The 23507-nt window shown below is 44.2% G+C and overlaps 1 protein-coding gene and 1 long non-coding RNA gene across 2 annotated transcripts in view; one reads left to right on the top strand and one right to left on the bottom strand.

Moving 5' to 3' along the window:
• Positions 1-23507, bottom strand: part of SMPD3 (sphingomyelin phosphodiesterase 3) — a 124458-nt gene that overhangs the window by 80882 nt on the left and 20069 nt on the right. The window contains exon 2 of the mRNA XM_083452677.1: positions 4026-4120. The gene's annotated coding sequence lies outside the window, so the exon portion shown is untranslated. The remainder of the gene's footprint in view (positions 1-4025; positions 4121-23507) is intronic.
• LOC310683158 lies at positions 2796-7707 on the top strand. The gene is made up of 3 exons (XR_014514308.1): positions 2796-2946; positions 3758-3874; positions 6355-7707. It is a non-coding gene; the product is annotated as an uncharacterized lncRNA (long non-coding RNA).

Genomic DNA, 23507 nt, shown 5'->3' with positions numbered 1-23507 from the left:
TCCTGCTGTATTCAAGCCAAAATATGTGTTACTGTAATTTTAAAAATCCATGTTCTTCTCCTGTCTTCGCCTCCTCCATCTCCTTTTCCTTTCTCTGTGTCAGTTTAGATTTGAAACCCCTTGGGACCATGTAAGGGAGGAAGGGCTGTTGTCTTCATAGCCTGCATGGAAACTCCCCAGAGGCACCCTCTTTGCATATTTATGCTTGCACCTTAGGTCTGATCCTCCGGGGCACTTCTTTTGTTGCCTGCTGGATCAGAACAAAGGTCTATCTAGCCCAGCACCTTATTTCACGCAGTGGCCAAGCGGATGCCAATCGGAAGCCCGCAATCAGGGCATGGTCCCAATTTCCCCCTCTCCCACGCATATTCTCCAGCAACTGGTATTCGAAGACATACTACTGTTCTTAAGCAGTGTGACTTCTTTCCCCTACAATTCTGAGATGAGGCTGGGAGACAGATTAAAAAGGTAAAGGGACCCCTGACTCTTAGGTCCAGTCATGGTCGACTCTGGGGTTGCAGCGCTCATCTCTCTTTATTGGCCGAGGGAGCCGGCATACAGCTTCCGGGTCATGTGGCCAGCATGACTAAGCCGCTTCTGGTGAACCAGAGCAGCGCATGGAAACGCCGTTTATCTTCCTGCTGGAGTGGTACCTATTTATCTGCTTGCACTCTGATGTGCTTTCGAACTGCTAGGTTGGCAGGAGCAGGGACCAAGCAACGGGAGCTCACCCTGTTGCGGGGATTCGAATCGCCAATGTAGGCTCTGTGGTTTAACCCACAGTGCCACCTGCGTCCTGGTAGACAGATTACATCTACCTTAAGAACACAAGAACATTAACAACACAAGAAGAAGAGCCTGCTAGATCAGTTCAATGGCCTTTCTAGTCCAGCATCCCGTTCTCACCCTGACAAACCAGATGTTTGTGGGAAACCTGCAAGCAGGATTCGAGCACAAGAGCGCTCTCTCCTCCAGTGGTTTCCAGCAACAGGTACAGTATTTGGAACCATGGCTGCCTCTAACTGTGGAGTCAGAGCACAGCCATTATGGCTAACAGGCATCAATGGACCTCTCCTCCATGAATAGACCTTACTTACTTTATTTATTTATAGTTGCTTGCTGCATTTTAATTTCTTTTTTTGGCCTCAAAGCGACATGCAATTTGAAGGGGAAAGCATGCAATACCATATTAAAACACATTCGAAGATTGAAAACTTTATTAAATAAAAGCGTTACCTGGCTGCATGTAAATGAATACCTTCCTTAGTCACCCTCCTCTAATTGCTAAGCAGTTTGAATGACAAGTATGTGCAAACGAGATCAATGTAATTAAGGTGTGAGCAACGAAGGCAAATCAATATTTGAAGGGCAAACGTGGAGGATAAGGTGGCTAAGGCTGCCCTAATAGCATGTTCTGGAGGCAGAAGGCAAGCACCTTTTGACAACCTAAGTGCATGTAGGGTGGGTTAATGACTGATTTGAGGACTGGGAGGTGGGTGGGTGTCGATGGGTGTTCATTTTAATCATTTGTTCAAGGAGGGTGAGGGTGGAAACCTTTTCAGCCCAAGGACAGCATCACCTTGTGAGCAAACCTATGTTCAAAGGCATAAGCACTCAAGGATGGTACAAAGCAGCGGCCAGTAAAGAGTGTGTTTGCTAGAGAGGCAGTGTGGTCTGGGGAGAGTTCTAAGGGCCAGATAGTGAGGCCTGGAGGGCCACATTCAACCCCTGGCTTGGAGGTTCCCTATTCCTGCCTTGGAACCATAGGGTGGTATTCAACAGAGTTTATTCGGGATAGACCCATGGAAATTAATGGATATGACTAGGTAAACTCCATTAATTTCCGTGGGTGTGCTTTGAGTAAAGCTTCATTTTTGTCTGCTTTATTGCTGTTGTCAATTTTTTCTTAAAAAACAACCCGTTGAGCTATTGTTTTAAGTTATATTGTTAGCTACATTGGACTTGTTGAGGAATGGTAAATCTTTGCATGCTTAAAATAAACAATTTGTCTGGGGAGAAATTTGGATGAGGAGCATTTTGGAAGCTCTTCCCCCTACCGTATCTCCTCTTTCAGAGCGTGGTGGGAGGGGGGAGACCTAATGCTGTGCAGTGACAAAATGGGATTTAATAAAAGGTTGCACAGGAAATAAAGGAAATAAGATTATACTGATTCAAACACTGCATAAAGAATGGACCTGCTGCCTTAATTCAGGCAATTTGAATTATTAATGATTCTTTTTCCTTTCTTTCCTCCCCGAATACTCTGTGAATGTTCCCTTGGTAAGACTTCCTCGATGCCTGGATCAGGAAATTGGGGAAATCAGTTTTCTAAAAGGTCAAATGCTAACAGCGAGCAAGATTTGTTCTTTCACACATGGCCTGGTTTCCTTCACTGGCAGAGGCTGGAAATCATAACCTCTCACGTTCTGTACGGAGAGCAAAGGAAAGAATAAGCACCCAATGTCCGTGAGCTACCTTTCTCTGTGCAGAATACAATCATGTAAAATGCAAGGCACTTTCCCCGGAGGGTCAGATTGGCTAATGAAAACCACATATCTTAAAATACAATTCACAAGCAACAGGAGATGAAATACTACAACAGAAAGCTTTTTTAAAAAATGCATTCAAAAGCCCGAGAAAACACAGGAGCCAAGCATCATTGCCTGCCTGAGTAAGATCTACAAACTTGGGGCAACACAGGGAGGCCACTGAAAATGGCATCCCCCGCAATGGTTTCTCTCCATGTCATTGTGACATCATCATAGTGCGCCTTCATCCAAAGCCTTGCTCTCTGGTGTTGCCTGAAGGGCCTTCCCTTGCTGGAAGACTTCAAAGAGAAAGGAGGCAGGCATCTGTTGGGTGTTTCCCATATCTCAGGGATGAGGTCCTTTTCAGCTCAAGGGCCACATTCCCTTTGGGAAAACTTCTCAGAGCCACATGCCAGTGGTGGGTGGGGCTAGAGGCAAAAGTGGGTGGAGCAACACGTGTACATTTAACCTACGGCACACACAAGCACACTCCTCTCTATTAACATCCTGACTTGCAAGAGGCATTACCAGAGTTGAAGCCAAGGAAAAAGACTTGGGATATGAAGCAGGGCCAGTGAGGGGTGTGGCCTGGGAAGAGTTCTGAGGGCCAGATAGAGAAGCCTAGAGGGCCGCAATCAATCTGGGGCCTGAGGTTCCCCATCCCTGCTATAGGGGTTGGACTAGGTACAAAGTCCCTTATAATTTTTTTCTGTAATTCCCAAACCAGAGCCAATGTTGTCGATTTGAGGCAGGAACACTGGTACCATGTTCTTGTGACATGAATCACCTTCACATGTTAACTGTATAAAGAGGTCCATGTAATTAAAAACAAATACATTCTCCTGAGTCACTGAGATTTCATACCCTACTGACCTCCTCCTATACCACAAACAGGGCCAATCTCCATGCAAGGGCATAAAATGGACCCAATTTAGACATAAAAAATGGCAACATTCAGAATCCAGAGGGATAAAATTTCAGTCAGCCAGGATACTCTGCAGTTGGCCTCACAGTCATCAAATTCCGACAAAAAATATTTCAAAGGGAGTGTCTACGGTAAAAACTGTTGAATTAGAATTTATCAGCAAGTTTGACTTGATTGCTTAGAGCTCAGTCGAAACCAAGGTTTCCTTTCCCACTACAGATGTGAAATTATTGATTGGATTATGTTGTTGCCAACACTGCAAATTGTCGCTGTGCTTATCTTGGTTTCCTTTGACTTTCCATAGAAATGCCACAGCTTTTGTGCTGGACCACTTCAACATGAGGGTGGGAGTGGAACTGCACAACCTGAATGCTCCCCTGGAATATAATAGCCCCCTGAACAGACAAAATTAGTATCCCAAGTATGTAAGTTCTAAGGTGAACTTAACTCCCTAAACAGTAGTCGTAATAATGATGAGCCTGAAGCCCCATGTCATTTCTTCTAGGCTGTTGTAGATCATTTCTAAGGGTACATTTTGAAATTCTGATAAACTATAGAAACAAGTGACTCACCTGAAAAAGACCTGCTACTGTCTTGGGCTCCCTGTTTCAAGATTCATTCAGCCTTTCCTTCTGTAGCATAAGCTTGTTAAAGTCGGGTTCCTTTCCTGAAATAAAATGAATATAATTCAATGTTACTTGTGAAGATTTGGGAATGAGCAATACGTCTCTCTCCCTCTCTGAGTTACGATCATGCTGGATTATGTCCCAGCATGAAATGTAAAATCATTATGTGCTTCTTTGTGAGACCTTTTGTTATCCATGGCTGTATTTATTTCTCTGCCTGAAAAAAATATGTCTGTGTAACTTGCACAGTTTCCATTTTATTTTGAACACTGCCTCAGCCACATTTCAGTTATTTCTGGAAAACATTGCTAAAACTGTGCATTGCTGTTATTGTTGTTTGGTTTTTTCAATGCTGATTTAATATGCGAGTCTGATTCATATGGGCAAATCTGACAGGCATGGAATCAAGGGCACGCAAGGAGGGAGGAAGAGAGAGAGGAAAAGGAAGAAAGGAAGGTAGGAAGATTCCACAAGGAATTTGTAAGAAAAAATTCCCAACAGTGGACCAAAATTAAATAGCCAAGTTCAAAATAAATGCCTTTGACCTATCAAAACCAGAGCATAAGGTTTCTACGATTTATTTTATGAGCTTGTTAAATGATACAAGGATGAAATAATATGTTCCAACTCGAAAAGATAATGCAGAGCTAGAAAAGGACACCCATGTGCCTTATGGCTGGTCAGCGTACCTGTCCATAGGCTACACCAGAATTGGATGGAACACTCCGCTAGGGATGAGGGATAAATTGGAGTCGGTTCATATTCAATCTAATTCACACTTTCCAAAACAATGGGGACCAAAACACAGCCAGCCTTTCCAACTCACATTTCTCCAAATGTTGAATGCATTATATTAGGCTAAAGTGCACATAAAATATCATGGAAAAAGACATGATATTAGGCAAACTTGCTTTGCAAAATATGTATATTAGACAAGATTACATTTAAAATGTGCATAGAAGGACTTAAATGCTGATGTGTTTTCATGAGAACTTGAAAAAATACAAACTGATCTAGAAATCTGGGGAAGTGAAGATCTGGAAAGTAAGAAACTGGGAGAAGTCCGCTCACCCTTCCTGGTGGATACCATTGCAGGCCAGCATTCCCCCTGCCCTTCGCAATCCAATGAGGGAGGCCCCAATGCCTACACCAAATGTCTTACATCTATGGTCAATAAAAGTTGTGGCCTGATTTGACCCAAACACTAGTGTCATGTCTCATTTTTCAGGGAATTTTGCGAGCCTGTAGGGTGGGGAGATGCCTGGGCATGCAGACCACAATGGACAGGTTCACCCACCCTTGCTCTCCACACTCTCATGCAGGAGTCCCCCCCTCCCAAATCCCGCTCTTATGATCACCTACTCCATGCTCGCTTTTGTAAACCAGAGATGCCAAGGATTGCACTGGAGACTTTCTGCAGGTAAACCATATGCTGTGCCACCTAGCCATGTCGTCACCGTATGGGGAGTAAAATCAGCAAAAGAAAATTCAGCAACACACATGTTAATAGGGGAGCATGTGGGGGATTGTAGTGTTGTTGTTTTTTAAAGAGTTTGTTTATTTTACATTGGCACAACAAAGAACAAGACCCAGTGACTCCATAGTCCCTGCTGGGGGGAGTCTAAGAGTAGGGAATGTAGATGAAATAGTAAAATAACTTGGGAAATGATAATGAAGAAGAAGATTAATATTGAAATATATTTAAATGACTGATGTGGCTTTTTAATAAAATATTAAACTTGCATTTTTTAATAACTTGTAGACTATTCTATATATCTGTGAATTATTGCAGTGTTGTATAACATTCTACTAAACATCTCTGCATATTATTAGCAACAATAAATATATTTTATATAATATAAATATATATTATTATCATTTTAAAATGGTAAATAGGGGAAATGCATTCTTAAGTGATTCTGATGGCATATACACCAATACATAATCTCATACATAGTTCCCTGGCCTCAACCACAGGGGAATCTTTCCTCCCCACTTTCTCCCAGTGAAAATACACCAGTGCTCCATCCTCGGTTTAATCGATGGGTGTGGAGTTACATTGGTTCCCTTTTCTAATTCTGATATGGCTACAGGCTATAAGAGAGCAGAACCCTCAGGAGTGGCTCCGTTGACTGGCTAAGTGTTAAAGTTTCCCTCCATGGACCAGGTAGAATCAAATCCAAGCGTTATGAGGCAGTAAGGACTGTAAACAGATATTCCCCCTGTTGGTCCAGCAGCAAGAATTGCTATTGATTTTTGTTTTGTTTTGTTTTAGACGAAGAAACTATGTTGATGTGTGAAAATAATCCCCCCTCCCTCCGGTGAATAGTTTCTGCCAAGCTGTTGGAAGTTCACTGCACAATTGCCAAGGCTGGTGTCTTTTGGAGGAAGTCAGCACCAGAAGTCTTCGTGAAAAGCTACATTTGCACATTTAGAGATTGCGATGAGGATGGAAATTGGCTGCAGTCAGCAAGGGGGAATCAAGCTACAGTACATATAGCAGAAGTCACTCACAGCCCCTCCAAGTGTTTCTGCCTAGACTCGTTCAAGTATCTGAGAAAAAGGCTGCCAAAGCATTGCACCCCAAGTACGGATACACAAACATAGCAGGACTGAAATCAGGACTTGAATGTAGGAAGCTTCCTTATACTATTGTCCCATCTAGCTCAGTACTGTTTACACTGACTGGCAGGGCTCCCCCAGGTTTTTGACAAGGGATCTCTCCCAGCCCTACCTGGAGATACCAGGGTTCAAACTTGGGATCTCCTGCTTTCAAAGCTAGATGCTCTCCCATGGAGTTGCTGTACTTGATTTGCACACTCCTATAGTAGCAATAACCAGAGAGGAATGCAGGAGATGCTAGGCAGAGAGACATGATTCTGCCTGAGATTGTCCAGGTTCCTCAGCTGGACATTTGCCAGGCAACAAGAGACAGGGGTGGGCGGAGATTTTGTGGGTTTTTCTTGATGAAATTGTTCCATGCCTCGCAGGACATTTCAAAGCCAGGGCACACATTCATACACAAGCAGCGAAAAGCTGGAGAATGTAATTTAGTTCTCAAGAGAAAATGCCCTGGATTTCCTAAAGCCTTCTTTGTGAAAGCAAACTACACACCCTTGATTTTTCGTTGGATTAATACTGGGGATTGCAAAAGAAATAGCACCCTTGCTTTTTGAAAAATGGCATTAAGGGTGCTTCCAGAAGACTGTAGGTCTCATGGACTTTTGGTCATCAGAACATATACTGAGTCAGAGCATTGGTCAATCTGGATAATATTGTCAACAATGAGGGGCAGTGTTTCTCTAGGGCTTCTCAGCCCAACCTGGAGATAGCAGGGACTGAACCTGCAACCTTTTGCTTGCAAAGCATATGCTCTTCCACTCAGCTACAGCCCTTCCCCAGCTCTGTCCTGCCATCTCTCAAGTTGGTTTCGCAAAGGATTTTAGTGATCCTGGGGTTAGGCTTTCCACATTCAGTGATAAGACTATAGACTCTAATGGAGTGGCTGAGTGAGGGAAGGATTCACACCCAGTGCAGACCCTGAATACGCCTTCCCCGAGATAGTTCATCCTATGACCTGAAGAGATCACATTGACATCATCTTCTGGTTCTCAAGCTCCACCCCAGAAACCATGACCAAGCCATAATAATAATAATAATAATTTTATTATTTATACCCCACCCATCTGGCTGGGTTTCCCCAGCCACTCTGGGCAGCTCCCAACAGAATATTAAAAACACAACAAAACATCACACATTAAGAACTTCCCTAAACAGGGCTGCCTTAAGATGTCTTCTAAAAGTCAGATAGTTGTTTATTTCCTTGACATCTGATGGGAGGGCGTTCCACAGGGTGGGTGCCACCATCGAGAAGGCCCTCTGCCTGGTTCCCTGCAACCTCACTTCTCGCAGTGAGGGAACCGCCAGAAGGCCCTCGGAGCTGGACCTCAGTGTCAGTGAACGATGGGGGTGGAGAAGCTCCCCTCCTCAATACATTTCCCCTCCTCAATACAAACAGAGCCACTGCTGTAAAAACAAAAACAAAAAACCCCTCAAGATGGTTCTGCTTGTGGGGGCAGAGATGTGGCCTATTCAAATTCAGGCTGCTGCTGAAGCAACATCTTAGATTATCGTGCTGATATGTCAGCACACAGCCTCAATGAATTCCATGCTGCTGTTGAAGCAACATCCACGGCTATTCTGCTCATGTGTTAGCAACCATCCTGATCTCCCATGGCGTGGCCCAAGGTGCTGTTCATGCCTGAGCACATACATGTGCCTGCCTCTGCTTGGAACAAACCCCCTTCTTGGAAATAAACTCCCTTGGTCCCTGATTCAACCTCCTGCTTGGGTTTCCATACAAACTGCCCATGCTCACAGGCTGGGCCAAGATAAAGATATTCTGGGGAGTGCCAGAGACCAGTTTTATTCTCCACGTGATAAGATGAAGGCATTCTTTGTACAACTGGGTCAAAACAAAAACATTTTCCCTCCCTGCCCCAAACGTGTAGGAAGGATTCCTGTAAGCGGCTGTTCACAATATTTTTGAGGAGCTAGCTGGATGCGTGACCCATCCTTGCCCACTTACAATTCATTTCAGAGAGCTTGGTCTGGTCATCTATCTAGAACGGGGTGTAGGGATTAAGATGGGGACAATACTTAAATTCAGAGAGCACAATCAAGATACTAGTTCTTCTAAGCAGAGCCCCATTGAAAACCACATTTTCGGTGCTTAACTTTGGCTCGACCACACCCAGGTAGCCTAATACGTTTAAATCAAAGTTATTAAATTAAATTAAATCAAAGTTACATTATTAAATGAAATATAATTTTGATTATTTTTAACTGTTTCCCAAAGCACCAAATCAGGATCCAAAACAAATCTTGTGGTCAGTGCACATCCCTATTGCGGGGCATATCAGCTCAAAGAGTCCATCCTTTCCTGTGTTTTGCTCACTGTTTCCTCTGTGGAGCAAAGTTTGCACAGTTAAAGTTACCTATACATGATAGAAGGACATTGTCCTAACAGGACACGGCAAGAGAGACCACTCTTTGTACATTTCCACTGCATTCCAAATATATATATATAAAAATCCTAAAAGACACATTTGAGAAGCAGAACGCTGTAGCTGGACAGCCAAATATTTGCATTTTAAAGTTTTTCTCCCTACCCCTAAATTTAGCAACCGGAATGTGCAAGCAGATAAATAAAACAGTGCTCTCCTCAGTAAAATGAAGGAAGCAGCAGTCTCAAGAAATGGGAGGACACGCCAATGGGAGATGTTTAGCAAAAAGTCTCTGCCAATATCAAGGCACAAGCAAAGTGGCTCTAGTTGGTTGTAGCTCCTTTATAAGAAGAGTCCAAAATGAAGCTGGTGTTCCATTTAGAACTCGTATAACCCCTATTCTAAAATAGCTGCACTGATTGCCAGTTGGTTTCTAGGCCCAATTCAAGGCGCTCCCATTAGCATTTAAACCCCAAACAACTTAGGCTCCAAAGAGCTGAAAAATTGCCTCCTTCCCTACAGACCTCCTCGGGTGCAAGGACTGCCAGAGGGGGCCTCTTAGTAGTTCCATTGTCCATTGACAGACTAGAGGTCCATCTAGCTCAGTATTGTCTACACTGACTGGCAGCTGCTCTCCGTGGTTTCAGGCAGGGGTCTTTTTCAGCCTTGTATGGAGATCTTGGGGACTGGATCTGGGAGCTTTTGCTCACAAGGTATGGACTCTATCACTGAGCTAAAAGAAACACATATGCCCCTCTCAGCATCTGCCCTGACAACACAGTTAAACCTGTGATGGGTGGAAACCACTCAGATAAATTTGGAATTTGCTTGGTGATTAAGAGCCAAAAGTTCACCTCTTTTCTGAGAGCCATCTCCAGCTGCATAGTGTTGTGAGACTCATTTTGCTCTCCTTGTTGTTGCTGAAACACCTCAATTTTCCAATGAAAATATATAGGGATATGGGAGGAGGAGGAGAGAGAGAGACAGTTACCTAAGTCCTGGACAGTAATTGCAGGTGAAACAGACCCCTGATCTGTCCCACAGATGCATTTCTTTCTCTTTCCCTCTCTCTCTCTCTCTTTCTCTTTCTCCAGGGAACTGTGCACTCCCTGAACTACTGATACAGGACACAGCTCAGAAAAGGCTTCTGAGCCTTGGGAGTTAGAGAGCTGAGCACATTTCTCTGGAGCATGAAGATATATAAGCTTTAGAAGGCTTTTTCACAGCTGTGTATGAGCAACGACTGTACTTCATGTCCAGGTCTTGGACAATAAATAAATGAAATCTTAAGGGACACCTGAAAAGTCATTGCTGGCATATTTTGCAGAAACATGTTTTTGAAAAGTTCAAGCCAGAGAAGTTCTTTGTGGGGAATAAATGCTTGATTCATAATACACTGGAACATAAGAGTTGGACAAATCTGTACTCTGGACCAAGTAGTTACAAACATAAGTGGTGAACACCCACCCACCCAGAGGGATGGGTGAATCTGCCCATGTTGGTTTTTCTAAAACAAAAACAAAGGGGGGGGGGTCTCATTTTTCCAGTCTTACATTTAGTTCTCCATAATTCCATAATTCATCATTTTAGTGCAAATTTATCCCAATATAAACATGTTTATGTGCACCTTTGCCCAACACACACATTTTTGAAAAGCAATTCCCCAAATAAAATGCATTTAGAGTATGTTGTTTTCACTAATGTATGCATTTATTCTATTTTATTTTAACGCATTTCTATGCAAAATTTGCCAAAGTGTAACATTCAAAGGATGGTTGTGCTTCCATTTGTATATTGGTTCAGAAAGTGTGAATTAAGCAAGTTTGCCTCTAAATAAGAACTGAATAAGATCTCTCTCCCATCCCAACCTACCACAGGAGGTATTGGGGATTTGGGGGATTGGCAAACTCAAATAACTTTTGGGTGAGGGTAGGCTTCCCCTAGGGATGCGGGTGGCGCTGTGGTCTAAACCACTGAGCCTAGGGCTTGCTGACTGGAAGGTCAGCGGTTCAAATCCCTGCAACAGGGTGAGCTCCTGTTGCTCGGTTCCAGCTCCTCCCAACCTAGCAGTTCAAAAGCACGCCCCAAAAAGTGCAAGTAGATAAATAGGTACTGCTCTGGCGGGAAGGTAAATGGCATTTCCATGTGCTGCTCTGGTTTCGCCAGAAGTGGTTTAGTCATGCTGGCCACATGACCTGGAAAAACTGTCTGCAGACAAAGATTGGTTCCCTCGGCCAGTAAAACGAGATGAGCATTGCAACCCCAGAGTCATTCGCGACTGGATTTAACTGTCAGGGGTCCTTTACCTTTACCTTTTTAGGCTTGCCTTAAATATAAAAAGGTTTTTTTGTTTTTCATTTTGCATGGGGTGGAATAAAATAAAAGCTTTGGCACCACTTCAGGCACCAGTAGCCCTGTTGTGTTTCTTTTGTAATTTGGAAGAGTATAATCCATGAGATGACACTGTGCTGTGGTGTAGCATTTGCTGCCTCCATTGGCCTGTTGTTGTTGTTGTTTAAAAAAACAAACCCTCAAACACTTTGTCTTTAAGGTAAATCCACCACCTCCACATGTCTCTTCTTTAAGGTAAATCTACCTACCTGAAAAATCTTAGATTGCATCATGCTACCCTCTGAAAGTAATGGAGGAGTCTTGGTCAGATATTGGAGTCCATTAACCCAGGGTGGAATTCTAGTCCTACTCAGAGCAGACACATTGATGGTCAGGACCAACTTAGTTTCATTAACAGCAATGAGTCTACTCTGAAAAGCACTTAGCTGACTAGAACCCCCAGACTCCAATATTGTCCCTTCGGGGACAGTCTTTAAAAACAAGCATGGTACAGTTGATACAATGCCAGATACAGTGACTGAGGAGACCCAGATTCAAATCATGCAGGTATAACATTCTCTAGGTCAGGTGTAACCAACATAGCACCTTCCAGATGTTTTGGACTACAACTCTCATCAGCCTCAGCTGGCATGGTCAATAGGCAGAGATGACTGAAGTTGCAGCCCACATAGAGGGCACCAGACTGGCTGCCCATGCACTAGGTGCTCCTTAGGCAAGTCACCGTCTTTAGGATAGTTGTGAGGATCATATAGGAGGGTAAGAGCATCCTCAGCTCCTGAGGGGGAAGGGCGGTTTATATATAAATACATTATTAAATATTGGAAGCATCTTAAGTATGGTATAAGACCCTTATGCCACTAGTGTAGGGGAGGCTTGCTTTTGCAAATTGCATTATAGATGCAGCAAATAGGCTGACAGAAGGTGATTCTTTCTATTTTTGATGGCCACTAGGGATGTTGGAGAATTCCATTAGAAATGAAAATGGGAGTGGAAAATGCTGCAATTTGCATGTTTGTTGGAGGTTAGGAATGGAAATCATGGTAGCGAATGCAAAATAGTATTTGCTATCCTTTCTTTAGTCTGCAAATGCTCCTTAAATAGGTTTTTGGGGGGCATTGCTTTTAATGTTTTTCTTCCATGGAGATGCAATGAAATCAATTATATTATTGATTACATAATTAATTTAGTGAGTTTCAGTCATAGTGGATCGCAAGATGAACAATACAGGTTTTAGTAAAAGCTGAATTATGGCAGAGCAGAGGCAGCACTAAATGTGACAAGCCCAGAACAGGACCGAAATGGCCATCTACCAGCAGCTGCAGATTGTTTACATTAGCAGGGGGTGGACTAGATGGCCTTTGAAATCCCTTCTGACACTTTGATTACAGTCTACTAACCAACGGCTTTCTCCACTGCTTTAAGATTCACAAGCTCTTCATCTCCACAAGTCTCATTGAACCTTTTCTTTGAAGGCAACATGCATGGCATCAAGCTGTTTACAATCAATCAAGGTGGGGCTTTTAGGATAGGAGGAGGGGCCTGAATCTACCTCTGTACTTTTGAATAATGTCAGCAGAGACATTTCTGCCATCAGTTTCATGCCAAGACTAATAACAATGAGGTCCATATTTTCTGCAACAACTTAAACATGTGTATGCTCCCTTAAGCTGTATTCTCAGAACTTTTAAGGCTTGATTTTCTTCTTGGTACTCTTACATGCAGGGCAGAAATACGGCTGCAAATAAACCCTTCTTGGCATAATTATGGTGCACAGCCCTGGTGCTTGAGTCATATGCCCACTGAATGAAAAAAAAATAATTACCAGCATGCAAAATTGCTATGAAACTTTACCAGTCTAGCAATGAAGCCGTCCTTCCCTGTACCTCAATAATAATTTTAACAATCCAAGTCACTTAAAACCTGCTTCCAAGCTGAGCGCATATTGTGGGTTTTTCCTGGGTAAGCAGAATTTCCTATGACTGCAATTCAATAAGTTATATCCCAGAAACAGTCATCAAATTCATGTCGCTATTCATTCTTGAACAGGGCAGGAGCCTTAAAATCTATCATCAAGAGAACAGGGAAGTAGAATGGCAAAATAATGGGGCCCAAGAATAATGCATAAAAAGTGCAATTGCAGCCTAAATGAACACATTCAGCGCAAGCTGAAAGGGAACCTCTTAGGAAATAACAATAGACCTGCTTGGCTGGTAAAATACATCATTAAGCTGCACAAAACTAAGGTCGCTTCTTTGTCTTCTGTAAAGACATAGGCATTTTGGAAGGAAAGGTTTCTCTTGATGCATAGTTTGCTGGATGCATATAGTACTGGAATTGGAGCAGAGTGCATCTTATGTGCAGGTCTAGTTCCAAGGGGGCATAAAATAGAAATATACAGAATATACATATATACAGAATATACGTATACAGAAAAATGTGCATACTCAAACTGCCCCCTTGTAACCACCACCACGTAAGCACCCCTTGCCTTCTGGAGCCGGCACACTAACAGGGCCTTGTCCGGCAAGCAAGGCAGACAGCTTAAAAGCTCTTTCTGTGCTGGGAATACCTGGTACAATAAGACACCTGGCGCCAGCAGTTCCCATGGGAACTCACACAGTCTGAGATCTCGCAAGAGCATCCCTGAACTCACATGCCGAGTAGGTCTTTTCTCCTAGGAAAGGCAAAGAGCTTAAAAGCCCTTTCCACGCCGGGAAAACATGAAGCAAAATGAGCTTTTAACCTCTCTTATAAGCTTGCATAAGGGACGCGGGTGGCGCTGTGGGTTAAACCACAGAGCCTAGGACTTGCCGATCAGAAGGTCGGCGGTTCGAATCCCCATGATGGGGTGAGCTTCTGTTGCTCAGTCCCTGCTCCTGCCAACCTAGCAGTTCAAAAGCACGTCAAAGTGCAAGTAGATAAGTAGGTACTGCTCCGGTGGGAAGGTAAACGGCGTTTCTGTGCACTGCTCTGGTTTGCCAGAAGCGGCTTAGTCATGCTGGCCACATGACCCGGAAGCTGTACACCGGCTCCCTCGGCCAATAAAGTGAGATGAGTGCCGCAACCCCCGAGTCGGTCACGACTGGACCTAACGGTCAGGGGTCCCTTTACCCTTATAAGCTTGCATATAACTTCTTGAATTTCAACCAGTCTTCAACCATGCATGGTTGAAATTGTGGAAGTTAAATGCTCATAAGCTGCAATTGTACTACATTTTGTCTTGGCTACAGTGCAAGACGGATGTCAAGGCATCATTTGGCACCAGCTGAGGACCTCCAGACCAGCAATGGGTGTACTGACAGGTGGCCACTTCAAACAGCCTGTTCACTTGCCTCTGGCTCTGGCCCAGAGTGGAGGAGCAAACAAACAACAATGGCAGGGAGGACCCGGACCTGCCTATTTTCACATTGGCACTGTCCGGCATGCAAGCAACAGTGAGGCACGTCAGCAGCAGGGAATGAGGGCATTGAGGTGGAAGACTCATGGAGAGAGGGGACTTCCATAGATGGTGTCTTGCCCAAGTACCCCTCAAAACCTGGATTTGCTGCTACTAGGTTAAAAACAAATTCAAGCACTATTCTCCTGAGAATTTCCTTTCAGTCACTGAATATTCAACTCAGTGATACACCTTAGCATACAGAAGGTCTCAGGTTCATTCGTCTGCATCTTCAGGAAACCTCCTGGAGAGCCACTGCTAGTCAGTGTGGACAGTAGTGGGCTACATGGACCAACCTCTCACATCTTCTGTCTTTCCTTCCCCCCCCCCTCGCCCTTCCAGCTCTCACTCCATTCCAGCTATCTCTTCTTCACTTTCTGCTGAGCCTGATATTATGTTTCACTCCTCTTCTTTCCTCCTCTGCACTCTGTTGTTCTTTGTAAAGCACCTTGTACACGGATGGAACAACAGCAGGCAGCCAGACACACGAATTTGCTGCTACTTTAGTCCACTGGTTCAAGAGACACCACAACCACCAAGAACTGATGAATGGGAACAAGATGCCCCTTGCTTGCCTAGATAGAAGATGGAGAGGCTGTGCCCAGAAACAACTGGTGTTTCTGTGGCATTTACAGCCTACTGTATAATGGCAAGAGCCACATAGATTCATAGAGCTGGAAGGGATCCTGAGGATCACCTTAGTCCAGGAATATGCAGCTGTCCCTTATGGGAATTGAACCTTCAACCTTGCCATTATAGCCCCACACTCTAATCAACTGAGCTATCCAGCTGACTGTGCTGCTCTACCTAGTTTTGGGCAGGCCACACCCATTCCTGCCACTGGGCCCCCAGAAGGCTGCTCTAAGGAGAATTCAGCCTTTGGACTGAAACAGGTCTCCTGTGCCAGCCTTAAACTGTTGGGCAGGTTCTGTCATGTTACGCGCTCATGTTACGCTCAAATCTTCGGGTGCTCAAATTTATTTCTTCGTCAATTAAGCACCCAGACTATCCATTAATTGCTCAACATTGCACCCTCTGTTCTAATATCAAAAGCACTGCTTGGAAGAGGGCATCCGAGCCGCACAAGCTCCATCGCGTGGGTTTCGTCAGCAACACGCACTGCTGCTTTGCTGTAGGATGCTAATTGGAGAATGTTCCTTTTTCATCCCTTTCGTTGACTAGGAGATGTTTCTGGGCGGTAGAATCTGGGAGAGCTTCCCAAACTACTGAATGAAAAAGGATGGCTTTGCTATGTTCCCAACAGTGTTCTCTATTCAAATTAAATTAAAGGAAGAAATTAAGTTTTCTTCTACCGTATTGCTTGGCTAGGTTCCTAATTATTAGAAAAGAGACAGAGAGGAAACAGACCTCGCACTGCCTATACCTTAGCTGAGCTGTTCACAGCTGGAAAATTATAACATATCTCAATGAATTTGGTTTAAAAATAGTACAGTCAGAAGGGAAGGGAAGAATCCATATTGTTATTCTTAAAACTATGTTCAACATCCTCGTATTATTTAACTTTGCATTATTCACGGGGACAACACAAAGTTCGCTCTTGCTTCTGAAGAAAGGTCAGGCACCTAAGAATAGCTAGGAACATCCAGGAGCTCAAAGAACTTCCTACCTGTTGGTTGAATTCTGCTTTGTCCAGGGAGGTCTGCTGCAGAGACACGAAAAGTGTAATGAAGGAGGGGGAGCAGCGAACCCCAACTCAGCAAGTTCATTAGGCTGTGAAATCTGTCCATTTCAGTTTCACTTAGAGAGCATTCAAATGTAGGGAATATTGTGATAATTGCCCTGACTGTCAAGTGCTTCTGTCCTGTTTTCTAATGCCCCTTTCATACTGGGGTAGCTAGTGCTTTTTTCGGGGGGGGGGGGGGGTACGCAGGGGTACACATACCCCTAAACATTTTGTAAATCTTTGTACTTTTGTCCACTTACTGTATTTTTTGCACCCGATTTGAACTATAAAATTGTGATTTTATTGAGTCAAAATGAAAGTAGCCCTAAATATTTTTGAGGGGGGGGGAAGCACGGGGGTACCTGTTGTGTTATGTAGCTTTTTGACCAATATACTGGCATGACACACAACATTTTATTCACACCAGTGAGTGTGCTGTGACAGAACAACAAACATCATCGGACCAGGTTGCTACTCCCCCACCCTTTCCACACATGGGTGCTTCTGTTCCCCCATGAAAACTGCAGTAAGTACCGTAAGTATATGCCCCAGTATACTGTCCCCAATTTCAATTTTCTGGGTTAATGGGATTGCAAACAGGTTTTTTTCTGTTAGCAATCAACACGGAAACTAATCTAGAAACCATACATTCGGTAAAACACTGCACCAATAATCAAGAAATCACACATTTGGTAAACATTGCACAACAAGAATCTAGAAATTGTACTTAGGACCACAGCTAGGCAGCCTTTTGGCAGGGTTGTATCAATGCACACACTGGTAACACAGAGGAGGAATGACGGATGAACTGAAAGCTGCAGCAAGCAGTATGTGGTCCAATGCTGGGATTAATATGAGAAATTCCAGTTAAACTGGACGCTCAGGAGAATCAGAACTCAGAGCAGAACAAACTGATGCATCTGGGAAAATCGGTATATCTCTAAGCTGTGTTTTATTTTATGACCAATATATTAAGGGGCACCAATGAGCTGCACCCAGAGCTGCGCATCTCAAGTCCCCAAAGGATGTTCAGGTGCAACAAATTGGCCAGTTTCCCATGTGCTCATTCCGAAGTCTGTTCTGTTTTGCATCTGTATTAATCTTTTAGGGAGGTTTTTTGTTTTTTACAATATAGGTGTTTAGAAACTTTATGAAATAAATAATTAAATATATATATATATATATCTGGTTGAAAATTTGTACTTAAATGTGAATTTAAATACATACGTTTGAAAATACTTTGCCACAAAACTCTTCTTGAAACATATTTTTCCTCAAATAACCCACTTCCAAAAGTATTTCAGCCCACAATAAAATACTTTTCAATGCATTTTGGAGCCACGGCCTGCAGAGAAGTGCAAAACCTTAAGAACAACTTATGGCCTGATCTGCATGGGAGATCAGTTCATTTTGGAATGTGATAAGATCAAATTCCTCAAGCACCGCTAAGAGGCAGTTCTGGCATTGGATGGGTTCAACAGCCCTGGGTGGCAAACGGTCCTATGCGAGGCAGGGGGTGGCATACCTGAAAAAGCAGCTTCGCAAAAAATAAATAAATCCCACAACCCACCCATTTTTCATTGCTGATCTTCTGGAATAAATTATCTCCTTTCACCAGCAATCACAGCATCAAGAAAGCAATTGCCCAGGAGTGTTATCGCCAGCAAAACCTGCTTGCTGAAAGAGAAGGGTGGTGGAATATAAGCAACGCTCCCATTTAGACATGTGCTATATTTAGATTTCCATTTTCAAGCCTCAAACAATCTCCTGTTCTCCCCCTCCTCTTTCTCCCTTCATGGGTACAGCAAAGCCTTTAAACAGTACTGCAAAGTAAAAATAAAAATAAAAAGTGTTGAAAAATAAAACATCACCCTGAGAGACAAGTGGCTCCGATCTCCGATTCCTCCTGCGCCCAGTGCTTTGTGCAGAAGAAGTATTGCTCTCTACAGATTAATAATGAACCTGTTACTAATGACTCTTTTTCCATCCGAGAACCAAATGCCCAGGGGCTGCATGTCAGGGATTGGTGGGGCCACAGACAAAAGTGGGTGAAGCAACTGTTGTGGCTCTTAGCTTTGTGCAGCAGGCTGCATTCCAACCTCACAAAAGTCGGAAGTTTCTGCACAGAGACAGACCTCTCGCCATCTTCCATCGAGACAAAGAAGGGGCATTATCTCACATTCTAGGCAATCAAAAGCAGCTTGAGGGTGGCATGGAGCAGGCCTCTGAGGGGTGTGGTCTGGGGAGAGGGACAGATGGAAATGCATTGATATGTGTGGGGAATGGCCACCCTGCGACATGTTTTTTTTCTGTGGCAGCCCTGAATTTCTGTCTAGCACCGTCACTGTATAACTTCCACCATATGCTGATGAAACACCTCTTTACCCTGGCTTTTGACACCTCTGAAATGAGGGGGGTTATTAAGACTCACTCTATTATATCAACACATTTAAATACTGCCGTTTTATATTGTAATCCACCCTGGGATCTTATGGTGAAAGGTGGGTAAGAAATCCATCACCAGCATGTCATCACTTTTGAAGTTTTTAAACCCATGGGAATTACCAGACATAGTGAATTCGAAGCTGAAAGTCCATCTCAAGTACTACAAGTGGCGTCAACTGTCAGTTGGACGTGCCTAAAATGGTCGCCACCTGTAGTGGCAAAAGATTAGAAACAACAGACAATACCAAAAAGAGGAAGTATGGTATACCATAAGCTTCCCTGTCAGCTCTGAGAGAGGGTGAAAATTAATCAAAAGTCTCATTGTCACAGCTTAATTACAAGGGTAGGAAACACATTTCAACAAAAAGGCCACATTCCCATCTGGTCAACATTCAAGGGCTGCATAAAAGTTGTGGATGGTCTCAGAAGCAAAAGTGTGCAAAGCATCAAATGTACATTTAGATTTGTACATTAGGCTGGTTTCTACACTCTCTCTCTCTCTCTCTCTCTCTCTCTCACACACACACACACACACTGCTCCATCCAGGTAAACAAGAGGCCTAATCAGAGTTGAAGGACACATTCCAACCAGGCAAAAACACTCAAGGAGGGTGTGAAGCAGGGCTGGTGAGGGGTGTAGCCCAAGGAGATAAGTGTGGCTAAAGAGGGTGTGTGTCCTGGGAGCATTTCAGGGGTCAGTCAGAGAGGCCTGGAGGGCTGCATTTGTCAACAGGCCTAAGGTTCCATCCTTTGTTAGATATTGGAATAAGATTAAGCTATAAGACCAAATGTAGTGGCTCTTGTCAAAGTATGATTTATGGAGATTGCTGCTTTCTTATAAAGTTTGCATTGTATGAAACGAACAATAATTTGTTGCTTTTTAATTTTTTACGGTTTTAAACCACGTGAGTCGAGGTTTGAAGAAGTTGTTACATCTGGTTAAGCTCATTGCCATTTTGTGTTCCTTGTGCCTTCGTTCTTGCCGGAATGCCATAATTCACAGGCGACAGGCCGTAAGCGCTGCAGACAATGCAGGCTGTAGCAAAGTATTTGGGAACTGGAGTGGCTCTCGTATCGTAAAGGCAAGAAATAATGTGGTCTGCTTTGTTGCCAAATTAAAGCATTCAGGAGAGGAGGTCATGCTCCTGGCTGGGATTATTGAGTCTTTAAAATTCACTCCTGTAATTAGGTTCTGGGGAAAACTAGAAAGGAATTAAATGAATACATTTCTCCTGTTTTCTGAAGCACATTGTCTCGAGCCTGCTAGCGAAGGGCCTGTCATTATGATGAGCGGGGGTGATTAAAGGGGAGAGAGGGAGGGGCTGTGCATGGCTGGGGGGGTGGGGGAAGGAGAAGTCTGGTTCTCTCCATGGCACTAGTGGAGACAAATGGAAGCCACTGCTTGCTTGCACACAGCAGTATGGGGTGTGGAAGGAAGATAAGCAACTCTGAGTACAAAGGGAAGCAGGAGGTGGTGCTGGGTTCAGTTCTCCTACTCCAGCCTTCCCCAAACCAATATTTTGGACTCTACCCACCCCATCAGCCCCAGCCAGTGTAGCCAATGACCAGAGACGATAGGGAGCAGTATTCCAAAATGGCGACTCCCAAACTCCTCCTCTGCCCAGACTGCTGGGAAATTGTTGAGGGTCTTGGCGGACTACTGGATCTTTCTGCCTGTCACTTCGCAACTGCAATGTGCTATGCAGGCTTACAATTAGTGCTCATTTGAAATTTCCCAGAAAGCATTTTTTTCTGAGATATTTCTCACTTCTTGCCCCCTCACTTCCCTGCCCCCTGAAACATAAGGGCACTTTTCAGAATTTTGACTCACTATCCTTCACTGCCCTGGCCCTGGAGTTCAGAAGAAACCAAGCCACTAAGTCAGAGGCTGCAGCATCACCACCCATGGAGAGCATCCAGGTTTGTGACTGAGCACCTGATACTGGTGACCATGGGGCTGCTGTACCTGGTAGACAGGAGTTTCTGGATTAGGTCCTGCAGCACCAAGGCCCATAGACCCAGAGCCAGGGAAGAAGCTTCTCCTAGGCCCAAGGATCTGAGTGTCCCTCATGCTACCCCACCAGTCCAACTGCATAAGAAGCACAACAGGCAGGGGACAGTGAGCACACAAGGAGTGCCGAGTTACAGATGAGAGGGCTGGCCCTTTGAGAGACTGACTCTCTAAAAAAAGGTGGAGCCTAGGAGAGATGGATGGGAGGCAGAGGCTCTGAAAGCTTCAGTCCACCTCTAGCATTTATTGAAGAAAGTTGCTTGCTCCCTGGGCTCCTTTGCACCACCAGAGGAGACCAGGGCAGCCATAATAGTTTGGTGGTGGCTGCAATTTGTGTTTGAACAGTTCTAGGTCTCTGGGGCATTGTGGAGGATTCAAAATGGTAACCATGGCCGTAAACCCAGTGCCAATTGGTGCCATATTTGTAGTTTTTTAACTTAGGAAAAAAGAAAGAAGCTCTGTTACTGTCTTTGCTAATGGTGGTCCCCACCCCTGAGGAAAAAAATGTGAAGATTTTTTCCTTCCCCTCAATAGTTAGTGAAATCTTTCCTCATTGCCCAGTCTGCAAATATGGTGGAGAATTTTGAGAGGCCGTCAGTACAGAGCTCTGCTTACAACCGAATCTCAAAACAGCATAGTAAATAATTAAGAATCAGGAGGAAGAGAAGGAGGGTGTCAAAATTAAAAACATAGTACCAAGAAAGAAACTAAAAACATAGTTGTAAAGTAGCTGAAAGTGATGAATTGCAAAACTTTTAATCTTTTAATGGGGAAGGGAATGACAGAATGAAAGGAAATGAATTTTATTACAGTCCCAGACCAGATTCACATACCATACTAAGCAAACATAAAACACAATAGAATTAAGTTTGAATTAACAATCAAATATAACAATAAACAATAGGAATACAATTGAACCAAATATCAGTTGGCAACAATTTCCAGAAATGTCCCTGTCCTTTAAACATGCTTCCATTTTTTTAAATATTGAAATTCCCCCCAACCCTCGGCAAGGTGAATCAGTGCCCTAAGCGTCCACACTCCCTGGCTCCACCCTGGCTCTAGCCCTGTGGCCCACTATAGCATGTGATATGCCTTGAGTACAGTATGGCTCCCTTGTAAATGGGTCAGTCTGAGCGGCAAAATCATAGTAACTCATTTCCTGACCCAAATCCTTACCATGTTTATTCAGCCACAGAGCCCTTGATTACCCAAACCTGCCTTAGGGAAGATTTGCTACATTTCATTCACCCCCACACCAAAAAACAGGCTTATTTCTGCCTGACACATTGGTTGAGCATCTTCAGTCCTGAAAGGCATGCGTCACTGACATTTTCTGTACATAAAAATATTACAGCTGCCAGTATTATCTGACTCGGCTACTACATTGTGAAACAAAAGCTTCACATAGCTGCCTCATCAAGCAGCACAACTCTTTGCTTTATATACTTTCTGTTTGGGAAAACTCAGATCATCTTCCTGTGCAGCAGTCCTTTGTGTTATGTTCCATCCCTCTGGAAGGACCAAGTGGGCTGCCATTGTTTGCCATTGTGTCCATATGGGATACCATATGCTTCCAGGGAAATATGTATGTAGTTGTCGAACTGAAATATGGCTTTGGGTTTTGGTTTTCAAGATAATGAAGGTTTTTTTTTTCCAAGTTAGCAAGCTCTTTGAAATATTTACATCATCTCTTGACATTGCCCTTCACAGCACTGCCTGCTTAACCTCACTATCGCCACGCCTGTGAAGTTAGCTGCAGGTGAAACATTTACAGCAACATTTATAGCAGGGATAGGGAACTATGCAACTCACTCCCTCAGGAGCCAGTGATGGCCACCAACCTGGAAGGCTTTAAAAGAAGATTAGACATGGATTTGGGGGGGGGGCTATTGAAGGCTATTAGCCACAATGACTATGCTCTGCGCATTGGCGGAGGAAGCAGGGTGTCATCACTGAGGGGAGTGACAAAATCTCAAAAATATGAGGGTCTTTTTTTAAAAAATGGGCTCACAAAACTTTTTAGTTCAATCAACAGACCTAACAAAATGCATCTGGCACTGGGCACCACACCGTGAGGGCCGGCACTTACCGCGAGGCCTGCAGCGGGCCTGAGCCACGCATCTCTCCTGGGAGTGACATGGTGGCTTGGGCGCCTGCAGATTCCATGCTGTCTGAAACGGCAGCGTGGGACTTGCGTCTGCCCTCCACCTCTCCCTCCGCCGCCCTACAGCTGAGGGGGAGGCAGTGGAGAGGCTCCATACAGAGTGCCCCACCCCCATGGGCGGCTCACCCCACCTCCGGCTGCAGGACGTGCAGGCTGCCCCCAGCACCTGAGCGGCCAGCTACGCTGCTAGCTCTGCCTCCACAGTTGGGGGCACTAATGTTTCTGAATGGCCATTGCTGGAAAACACAGGAGAGGAGAATGCTCTTGTGCTCAAATCCCACTTGCTGCTTTCCCACGGGCATGTGGTTGTCGCAGATATCACCCTTG

This window comes from Podarcis tiliguerta (assembly GCF_965153285.1).
Source record: "Podarcis tiliguerta genome assembly, chromosome: 8".
Classification (NCBI taxonomy): domain Eukaryota; kingdom Metazoa; phylum Chordata; class Lepidosauria; order Squamata; family Lacertidae; genus Podarcis; species Podarcis tiliguerta.
The sequence above is the reverse complement of the archived record's forward strand: the minus strand, read 5'-3'. Positions and strand labels throughout refer to the sequence as shown.